The sequence below is a fragment of the Sinohyriopsis cumingii genome, chromosome 13, assembly GCF_028554795.1.
Source record: "Sinohyriopsis cumingii isolate HCF-2022 chromosome 13, ASM2855479v2, whole genome shotgun sequence".
Classification (NCBI taxonomy): Eukaryota; Metazoa; Mollusca; class Bivalvia; order Unionida; family Unionidae; genus Sinohyriopsis; species Sinohyriopsis cumingii.
Genome location: NC_142973.1, coordinates 30,520,003 through 30,531,741, shown reverse-complemented (window position 1 = coordinate 30,531,741; position 11,739 = coordinate 30,520,003).

Here is an 11,739-nt window from a genome sequence, read left to right as displayed (position 1 = left end):
GTAATAAATGACATCACATAGAACAGTTTTGTCGAAAATTTGTTCAAAATTATAAAGTTCAAAACTGAAACCGTCATCTTCAATGTTAAATATTTTTACGTTTGCTGCTTGCAAGGTTACAAACTTTATAATAAAATTAAAACTTTTTATTACAATTTTGTTTCACCATAATTGGAATATAACATACAAAGGCAACAGTGAAATTGGCTACAGATGAATGTTAGTAAAAAATGTCCATAATAAAGGTCCCTTTTCAAGACATTCATCGGATTAAATATTATCTAATTATTTTTTTAGCAGTACTGGACCTGGATAAGTAAACTAAGCAAAAATTCGTATCCGATAGGGTTTCACAAATTCCACTTGTTTTCTCATGCGTTATGTGCGAGTTTTCTGCAGATTATCGTAATTATTTTTGGCAGTTGGGTAAAAAATACATTAAAAGTACACGTTTTGATCAATATTAGAATAAACATTCCTAAAATATTGTAAAAAATCATAAACATTGTAATTTATTGCTTAAGTCTCATATTTATTTTAGGCAACTCTTTCTAATGTAACTGGAGCTCATTTTGCATCTCATATCGTGGAGACTCTTTCGTATTGTTTTATTTCCAGTACAATTATTTGCACATATTTTTAAAATCATTTTTAGTTGTCATCACTCCAGGCACTGCCTATGATCCTCCTTGTTAAAACCTGTAAAGGTCTTTGTACCAAACAGTATGTGAACAATCAAGTAATAGTTAATTAAACCATTGACAGTTTCGTCGAAATGATCAGGGCGAGGACAATAATATCAAGCTTATTAAGGTTATTCGCTACATCCATTTATCAAGTAAATATTACCAGAAAGTATGATTTTGCTATCGTCCACAGTTCAATTTTGGCGTTATTGTTATCAATTTTCAATTCAATACCTATGTTTCTGTTATCTTACATATATCTAGTATTTTGATCACAACATCCAATGGTCCGTCGTCAGAAAGCTCAGAGTAAATTTGAATACACTACACTAGTTCAAGTACCCTGACAATGCGAATGACAATAACAAATAATCGACCAAGCTCCTTCCGTTGGTTAGCAGCCTAATAAAGTTATTGAAGAAGGTGCTTACCAAACCAGCAGAGCTGAACGGTAGTAAATTGAGCATTTCAGCTGGTTTTTCTTCATGTTATTGACAACACAAGTGGGAAATAAAGGTTTAATCAGCATTTTATTTTTAGTTCCTCTTAGCCTTATCTTGACTGAAGCATATGCGTGTTTAAACAAAATGACAGCAATAGGTTGATTATTAAATTATGAACTAACATGAACTTATGTTCTAGCTGATCAGAGTTGAATTTATAATTATATAATTAATATTGTTCACTTGATTAGAAAGTCAATAACGTACTAGCTTAGCACGGACCAAACTGTATTTCCTCTTCAATAACGCACTAGCTTAGCACTGACCAAACTAGTTCCTCTTCAATAACGCACTAGCTTTGCACTGACCAAACTGTAGTTCCTCTTCAATAACGCACTAGCTTTGAACTGACCAAATTGTAGTTCCTCTTCAATAACGCACTAGCTTTGCACTGACCAAACTGTAGTTCCTCTTCAACAACGCACTAGCTTTGCACTGACCAAATTGTAGTTCCTCTGACTGCCCTATAAATTATTTACTGCAGTTCTTAATTCTTATCCAAAGAACCACACAAACAGAGATAGAAGTTATTTTATTGTGTTTGCTGTAATTTCCATGAGGTATTTTATGTCGTTCCAGGCAAGATTAAATTTAAAGACAACCAATATTCGCATCATTGCAAAATATGCTGGGAGGGCAATACAAATGATCGCTATTTTATAGATGATTTTTTTTGCGAGAAAATACAGAAAGAGAAAATCTTGTCAGTGGGTATAACTTCGAAAGCTGCCAAGCTTTATGAGTGATATCAAAGTTGACAGGAGAAATCTGTCTGTCACACGCAATATCGCAGCTTTAATAAAGAAATTAAGAAGCATTGCATGCATGACATGAAAAAAATAAATATTTCTAATTAGGTTATGGCAAACGTACATCAAAGGCATCTTTTCTTAACTGATAATGGATTGAATTTATGACCCTCAGTCACACTCTCCGTAATGGCATTTATAATCAGTCGCTTCTATATTGCTGTGTAATATCGTCTGTTTTGGCTAAATCTTTCATCCGTTGGGTTTAACGATATCTGGTATAAAGAATTAAGGAATAAAAGCGAAAATCGCATTAATGCGCACGCGCTTTGTATTGTTGAAATCAGGTAAAGTCAAGATACACACTTATTGATCACAAATAGATAAGATGGGTGTGCTTGCAAAAAACTCAGAACACTTATAATGTGACAATGTCTAGTTTTGAAAACTTATTCAATGTGGACATAGAGTTACAGTCTTGTTCAAAGTTAAAGTTCGAGTGTGTCAATGTATGCGATAATGTGTTATTCGCAGACTTCTTTAAGTCGCAGTTTTTCACCACACAATATTGGAGAAGGGAAGGAAAAGTTATTTCTTGCATTTTTTGAGGTCCCTTGCTGCATATCTATATTTCTTCCAGCGTCGAACATAGTGGTAAGCCGAAATGCCAACAACCGCTTCAGGTGAAAAGCCCTTTCCTACAATATTCCCTTTTCTGTTATATTTTAAATCCGTTAAAAGAATTATATAATCATTATATAAATGAAAGGTGGATCATTTTAAAAGAGATAAACAATAACATATGGAACTAACTACTAAGTACAACATGGGCAAAGAAGTGCGAGACAATCGAAAAATAATTTGCCATGTACTATACGTGTTGTTTTAATGTGCATTGCAATTATTGGTGATGTACTGTTTCTTATTTATCATGAATAGCATGACGTTGTATGGAAAGGTAAGCATTTACCGATTCCTTTAGTTACTGATTCAGTTTCAACTCCACCTGGACGATGGTCATCTCATGTTAACGAAATTCCGTAGTGCTTAGCAATTGTTACCTTGTCGTTTAATATTACAATCCTTATAAATCTAAAGTTCTATTTTTATACGAGATAAGCGAGTCAGAAGTCGACTTATACCTTCAAGCATTTTTCATAGTTCTTGGGGTAAATATCTTTTCAAAATATTTTCATTTTAAACGTCAAGATTCGCAATAATGGAATTTTAATTTGTACTTCGATGTTTTTTAAATACTGAATTGTATAATTTGGAGTTCATCGTAGAATTAATTTAATAATGTGTGTGTGTGTATGTGTGTTTCGTCAACATATCTATACGAATTTCATGTTATAGTTTAAACCACATGCTACAAATGCAAGAAAGAAATGACTTTACTAGTTTTTTTACAAGTCTCCATGGAGTATTACGATGATGCGTAGCAATCAATGAAAACAATATTTGGTTCAACATTTTTCTTCTAGCTCGCCGGTTTACAAACATGTGTGCAACGATTTATTATATCTTTCAGGTTTTGAGTTTCGTTCTCCACTGTCTGGACAGTTATATCGCTTTTATTTCTTCAAATAAGACCACTAAATTAGTAACCTTAAAACTAAGAGAACATAAATTGCAAATGTATTTGGTGCACAAGATAAAGGTTAGTATAAAACGCACTCCTCTTGCATTGACCAAACTAATGTTTCTTTTGTGATTGACAATGTAATTAACAATCACGGCTCTTCATATCTAATTGAAGGAACCATTACGACGCAAAATTCCAGTTATATTTTCGTTTGAGATCAAATCTTAAGAATAAATTGCATGACAATTTGTATTCGAAACAGAGGTAGTAGTGTACAACAATGATTTTAATAAGTCAATAGCTGATGAACTAACCTTCAATTTTTTGTTGTTTTTCTATATTTTTCGGTGTATGGTGGAATAAACTCCAATTTAAAATAGTATTTTCTTGCCGTCCAAATTGTGTAAAAACAAAACGAACCTGTCGATCTGTAGCCTGTGCGAAATGTTGCTTTTCCCCACACAGATTATTTTCAAACTAAATGTTAACAAAATTGCCATCCTCAAGTCTCTTCGTTTTATTCCATACTGTAGCCGTATCATTAGCAGTTATGAAAGTAAAATTCACTTTTGGATTCGATGAAGAGGTTCAAATGTGATCACCATAACACTTAGGTTGTCATATTAATACGGCTAAATCCTGCCTGTAATTAAACCATTGTAATACTGTTGCTGATTTAAGATGGCATTTCTATATAATGTTTCTTTTGGGCGCTATGTAAGGTGATCAGTGCTACTCAGGAACTATTTAAATCTGACCTTTGCCCATTGTCCAGTTAACTTATTAAACATGGCTACATAGCTGTACAGCTGGATCGATTTATTTATTGTTGAATTACTTGCGTGTTATTAACTAAATGGAAGAAGGGGTTGGGTAGATATGGTACTAAATAACAAACACTAAACGCACCTCTTGATATTGTACGTATTACTTTTAATTACATACGAAATGTCTACGTGACAAGTTTAAACCTATAATAAGTAAAATGTTCTTTATTAAGAATTGTTGCATTCCTTCAAGCGAATTAACATCTTTGGACGATTTAAAATTTGAAGCTATGAGGAGCCAACTGTTTAATTCAGCGAGGAATGGACTAAAATATCCTTCAAGCAAACTTGATTCTTTTTCATACTGGCGCGTTGTTTATAAATATAGCCATTTTTCATCCGATAATATAAGGAAAATACTCTCATAAGAAGAGCAATTGTTTTCCTTAGAGTAGAGGAGAAGACAGTATTATTTTACTGGACTTGGATAGAACTCCATACACCAATTATGACAGGGCCCGCAAGGGGCGCGGGGGGCGGGGCGAAAGTTTTTTGTGTTACGTTTATTATTACTAAATCTGCCTTTAAATTAAAAATTTTCTGTTTGTATTTTCAAAATAGAGATTATTCTTTGGCAAATAAAACAAACCTGTATTTTTCTGTGAATATTTCACAGTATTTCTTCTATGATACAAGAATTAGATATTGGAGGGCCGTTGCTCTAAAACCGCCGCTGCCTAAGTAAAAGTGAAAAGCATGGTCAGATAAGGCAGTTTCCAGCGAGACTTTGCTGGACACTTGAGCGTTTAGGGATTAAATGTATTGCAAATGTGACATATTAAGATATATCAAGCAATAATAAAATATAGCAGCTGGATAAGGGTGAGCATTGAAGCTCTTGTACACTGAATACCGCAAGAAGCAACTGAACGGTGATCGTGGTCAGCTACCCCCACCCCATTACAATCTTTACATCCGTGACGTCTTATGTAGTAGGCATACTGATAAGCTGACAAGCTTTAAGATGCCTACAAATGGACAGGTGAAATGAGTTAACTTCAAATAATATTGCATTTTTAAAATAAAACTGCAAAAAGCGGATTGCATTTCATGGAAAAATAACATTTTTCTCATTAGTTAACGACAAACCTACACCGAAAAAACCTTTCTTTCACTAGTAACTACATATATTTGTGACCTTCTGAATGACTTTTCCCAATGGTCACTCTCTTTAATGACTCGTTTATCAATTTTGTAAATCTTGAACATCCTAAACAACTAATATCTATAGATGAAATTTTTGAATGTCTGTTGACGTCGTTTATAATTTTTTCGGGTTTGACGGATGAGGTTATGTATGTGCTTTGTACTAATGTAATCAAAGCCAAGTCAATTTATTAACGTACAGGATGACCATTTTCTAACAGTTGACAGTGTAAGGAAATTATGAACTTTAACTACTTTCTAAAAGATGATCACATAACTGAAAATTGGTGTAATATAGCAATAATAATTATTAACATCTGTGCCAACTCCATGTCCGCTGAGTAACATAAACATTCTTTCTGCACATATTACCGCTGCAGTAGCTGTAGGTTTAAATGTCGTTTGAAGCAGTTTCCTGACCACAGCGAGTGATGGTTTAAACATTACATCCACAAAATAAACCCGGAATTTACTTCTGGTAATAAATCTAAGAAAACGCATATGAACTGGATAAAAGTAACTATTAAACTAGTTAAAACAGGTCCCTACTTCCTATGCTAACATGAGGAATGGGACTGCAATAGGCATAAATATCTGACATACATAAAAGTTTGCATCGAAGATTATTGCTAGTAGCAGATGTGGTAACCTGGCACAGAGAGAGAGAGAGAGAGAGAGAGAGAGAGAGAGAGAGAGAGAGAGAGAGAGAAGTGATTGATTGGAACAATAGAAGCAATCATCCTCATCATCTTATTTCTTCTCAATCCGGTTGTAGCAGTAGTACAAGGAAATGAAGTGATGAAAACAAGCAGGAGCAACCAGTAGTCATCTTCACTGTCGTCATCCCTGTAGCTACAAGTATTAGCTGCTCTATCAATAAATTACAACTGTTAATGTCATGTGACCTCACACTAACATTGAGAGGGAATACCGTATTAACAGAAGGTGTACCAATTTAGAACGTCAGAATTTAATGACGCTCTCCGTAGACTAATTAACATCTGGATTGATGGCTTGTAGTGTAAATACAAAGCAGAATAGTTCATTGGGCAATTATCAAAAGCAACAAAGCTTGTATTATTCAAATAAAAGGAGTTTTTTCTACCAACCCAACTTTCAGATCTGATTGTTATACATAAGACGTGATATTTGTTTTCATTCGATGAGATTCTACACCCTGATATCGTCGAATATATATATATATATATATATATATATATATATATATATATATTGCAACTCATAAGTTAACCATTTAAATTTGGTAAATGAAACAAATCACTGATATAAAATTCGTAACAAGCATTTTTCAACGTACATGTACAAGGAGTATATACATTTTATTCATGTATCTTGCATACAAAGTTTGCAAAGTGGTTCACAAAATGTAATGTTGAAAAGTTGCTATAGAAATTAAAACTTCATCATTTTTATCAGATTTGCTAAAATGTCCAAAGGCAATATATACTAATGTACACTGTTGCCAATAGAAATAAATCTTTAATACTTAAGTGAATGAAATAATGTATGAACAGCATGATTTATAAATTGAACGAGTATCTCTGACTTGTCTTTTCATAAAAAGGTCGTTATGATCTTACGGTACAATAGCAGCCGCATCTGCATAACAGGGAAAGTGCAATGTTTCATCGACTAGGTAAGGCATTTCCAAAAACTCAGCTGACGTGGATTCTGAGACCAAATCAAGCTGAATGCTTTAATGCTCTTAGAGAAAGTGGGAACAGACGTTAACGTTTAAACACTTTCTTCAGCAAAATCTCATAATCAGACGTAACATTCACTATTAAAATTAATGCCATGACCCGCTAATTTCTTTGAGATTTAACAAAGATTTATCATGTGCATGTTCTTGCACATCATGCCTGATATTGATTGGAAGACTTATAATACAGATCAATCAAAACACAATAGAATACCAATATATTATAAATAATACTAATAGAACTAGGACAATGGTGGGCATTAAAAAAAAGGTTTCGATTCCACCCAAAACAATGCAACTAAATGCAAATTACAAGAAGAAAAAATGCCATAAAACTAGAATGTCTATTCACTGGTAGATACTTCTTTGGAAAATCTCAATCAAATAAAATATTTAGATGTCACATTTGCTAGTGATCTGTGATGGAACCTTCAAATTCAAGAATTCATGAATTATGCACCAAAGCAAATCATACTTTAGGCCTATTATTATTTAATTTTGTATCTTGGCCAAAAATGCAAAAAAAATTTTAAGGTTTAGTTAAACCCATTTTAGAATTTCCTTGCAGTCTGGGATTCCATTCCTGGATCCAAAACCAAGTAGTCAAGTTTGTTACATCCAATTATGACTATATCCCTGGAAGTATGTCCTCAGTACTAAATAACTTGTTTTCGAAACTATTAATACAAAATAGACTGGAAAATAGATTACTATTTTTCTACAAAGGTTTAATAAACAAAATGAAAATATCCGGCTACAACTTAATTAAACCAGAAAGAACCAGTATAAATCATTATAAATATTATCTGATACCATACACAAGAATTGACAGTTACAAATGCAGATTTTCCACCAAAATAATCAAAGATTGGAAGTCATAACCACTAATATTAATCACCACTGCAGAATCATCAGAAATATAATTGATGACTTTTAAAAATTAGTAAGAACACATTTTTCTCTAAAATAAATTTTTGTCATAAAGATTGATGCAGTGCAAAATGTCTTTACGATGCAGTAGCAAACTAATCAGGGTCAAGGTTGAAATAAGCATGCAAATACTATTAATATAACTTTGTACGATAAAGAATTAATCATTATCATAATTTGGAGTCTGAATACAAACCTGTTTTCCACCAAGTTATCATCTTCAATACAGGGTTTAAATTGAAGAATAAACTAATTTTTTTTCACTTCTTGAGCAAATCTTCCCCACCAAGTGACATAACAGAAAAAAATGAATAATGCCAGTTTCATTATTGAATTTCTCCAATGGTCTGTATATGAAATGGAGAGGGACAGTTTCGAAGGAGCATTCCTCTAAGTTCTACGAAGCTTGAACAAATTTAATCATTATTTTATTACTAGTATTACTATGACTACTGAAAGTCCTATTTGAAAAACCACTGATTTGGAAGACTAACAGCCATTCATGATCAGATTCTGTACGTACAAATCAATTATGATATGCAGTATAATTATCTTGACTGAGATACCACCTGGTTTGGCAGATCATATGTATGTATGTATGTACGTACCTACATACGTATGCATGCATGCATGCATCTATAGCTTTAGTGATACTTAAACGGAATCATGGCAATATTGGTGCTGATTTAAAATTTTAAGAAATGTATTAAAAAAGAAAGAAATGCCAAAAATAACTTAAGAAGGACAATTCTTTCAAATAATGGTAAACATGTAGTACCATAATACAACAGGTTGAAAAGTGAAAATGTTAACATTATTTAAATTGATATAAATTGAAGAAGAAAATATATAAAATCCTTAAAATATGGGGTCAAATTTTCTTTTACATATGCAGCATTTCCTCAAAATGTCCCAGATTTTCCCTGATGGTACATGATTCTTTAGTTTCTCAGCCAAGTTCTCATCAACGAGATTCTGTGTCATAGGGTAGAAGTCAACACACTCAACAAGAACGTGTTCCACTGTTAGGCAAGGTATTTGTTCTGATCAAGGTTATATATGCATGTCTTATAACAAGTACTACCATATCTCAGCAATTTGTTACATGTATAAGGTATACCACTCAACAATGAAAGACTGATGTTCCAAAGCATATTTATGGGGATTTCATTCCAATTATTTTGCTAAAATAAGGCAGGATTATATAATATTTTAAATCTGTATGTGGAATTTTTCATTTGGAAAATGTGCAAATCATGTTCAAGAAATGAGATATTAACAGTCTGCCAAATTTAAGACTTAGCAAAGTGTACAGTGTGGAGAGAGAATCTAAAAGGATATTATTTTGATACAGTTTAAAAATTTTAATGTCTGTAATATCTGGACAAAAAAATGGAGGCTTTATCAAATATTTGGCAGGAGAAGCAATGTGGGGTGTTGCACTGACAGCTGTAATTTTGTCATGTTTTGAAGTACATGTAGCTGTATACAGGGACATGTGCTTACGAGTGGAGGATCTGATTTCATGAAATTTCATCTGAAATACCAGAGAAGTTCTTGATGACTATTTGAAATGGCAAGGAACAAATATTATTTTCATGTATTTTGACAGATTTAGTAGCATTGGCATCACTGAGTTTTATTGCTTGAAAATTATGAAGAATTTAAATGCCAACATGTGCAATGAAATTTAATTTCCAAATCCCAAAATATTTTCATTTTCAAAAAGCAACATGATATGTAGGAGTAGATTTATTAGCGTGTAGTTTGGTAGTGTACTAAGCAGCCAATTTCATTTGTATGAGATTAAGTGAGGTTTCTGAACTGTAAGTTCTATATGATCCAAGATAAAGTCTAAGTTCCTGATTGTGCATCAGATCAAGAATCGGCAAGTAGGCATTACAAGCTGATCTGTACACAGTCGATCCATGGTCCAGTTTAAATCTTATTAAAATCCCCTACAACAGGAGTAAGACCATCTGATCTACTCAACATTATGTGTATGCATGACTCAATTGAATCCATAGCTTTTGGGCATTTGTCTGTGAGTTATCTAACACATGGCTGAAAAGTAACTTTATGACTAAAAAGATGTCCTAGCAGTTTGGTCTGGAGATATAATTTCCTTGTACCAATTTTGTACATGTAACTCTGTTTAAGCACATCTAAATATATGAATACATGTACTAAGCATTCGTCTCTTCTTAGTTAAATCAATTTAAATATGTTGATTTTTATGTTGAAAAGACAACAATATGCTGAGGATAGTTTTCAGATGGCTCCCCTCCACTTTGAAATTTGCTTCAAAACAAAATGGATACCACGAAAAGTACACAGACCCATACACCAATGTTGAATAGCCATTCATTATTGTATACTCACATGTGGTGTCATTAGCCTTTTCCAAGTTAAACTAGAAGGTGTATATATGTTACTTCTAAATGAAAACATAAGTGATACATATTTAAAGTTAAACAAGATGTTCGCTGTTCATCTACTGTATCTTAGCTCATATGAAAAGTCTGAATGAAGTGTTGCATTGAAACTACCATAGGTGCCTGTTATTTATTATTCATTCCAATGGTTTTGTAAATACAGCTTGTTTGTACAATCGGATGACAATTGCATGGGTTAGTATGTCCTTTTCCAGGTAAAGGTATGGGCTTTACCGATGATTCTCTCTGTAAAGGTAACAGTCACAAGGTTGCCAAATTTTATTAAAAGTATTTGACTCTAAATCTGGATTTAGTTATTTTATTACTTAAGTTATGTAGGATAACGTTTAAAAAGGATGGCTACGGTAACTTTATCATAACTGAAAACTACAGAAGCATGGCTAGAACCACTACAGCAACATCAATGGGGTTTGTAAATTTTACCTCTGTGATACATCACATGCAGTGACAAATGTTCCTAAAATTAGCCACTTACTTGCTTTGTAACAAGACAATCTAGCATAATTGTTACCTGTGATATTTTCTGTGATATTGTTCTTACTGAAAACAATGTACCAGGTGCTACATTTGTCCGTATAATATCTCGTCCAGAGTTAGTGTTTTGTGTTTTCTAGGCTACAATCATGAAATAAAATTTCTTGTATTGTTAATTTTATAGCTTGGAATTTCAATTCTATCTTGTGTGCAGTGTTGTAAATAACAGAACTATCTGCCTATTGCAGTATGTTTTCATCTATACATGCATTATACACACCAAAAAATATTTAAAATTATAGATATTGTACAGTTTGAAACAACAAAGCATTGCATAAACACCCAAAAATTACTTTGATATTGAAATTTACACCAATTACAATTTTTTTAATATTATTATTTTTATTGTTCTAATGCTTCTATTATCATTTAGTAGCATTACTATTATTATTAATGCAAATAATCCTGTTATTATTGTCATAATTGCACTGGTATGTAAGTAATACAAGTTATTGCTATATGTGCATGTTTATTTCTGCAATTGTTATTGTATTTATTCTTATTCTTTGTCTTAGTATTATCATTATAAACAACATCTTTCTGGTATCTTGAGTAATTTGTACATGGACCATAACAACAACACTTAGTAATCCCCATATT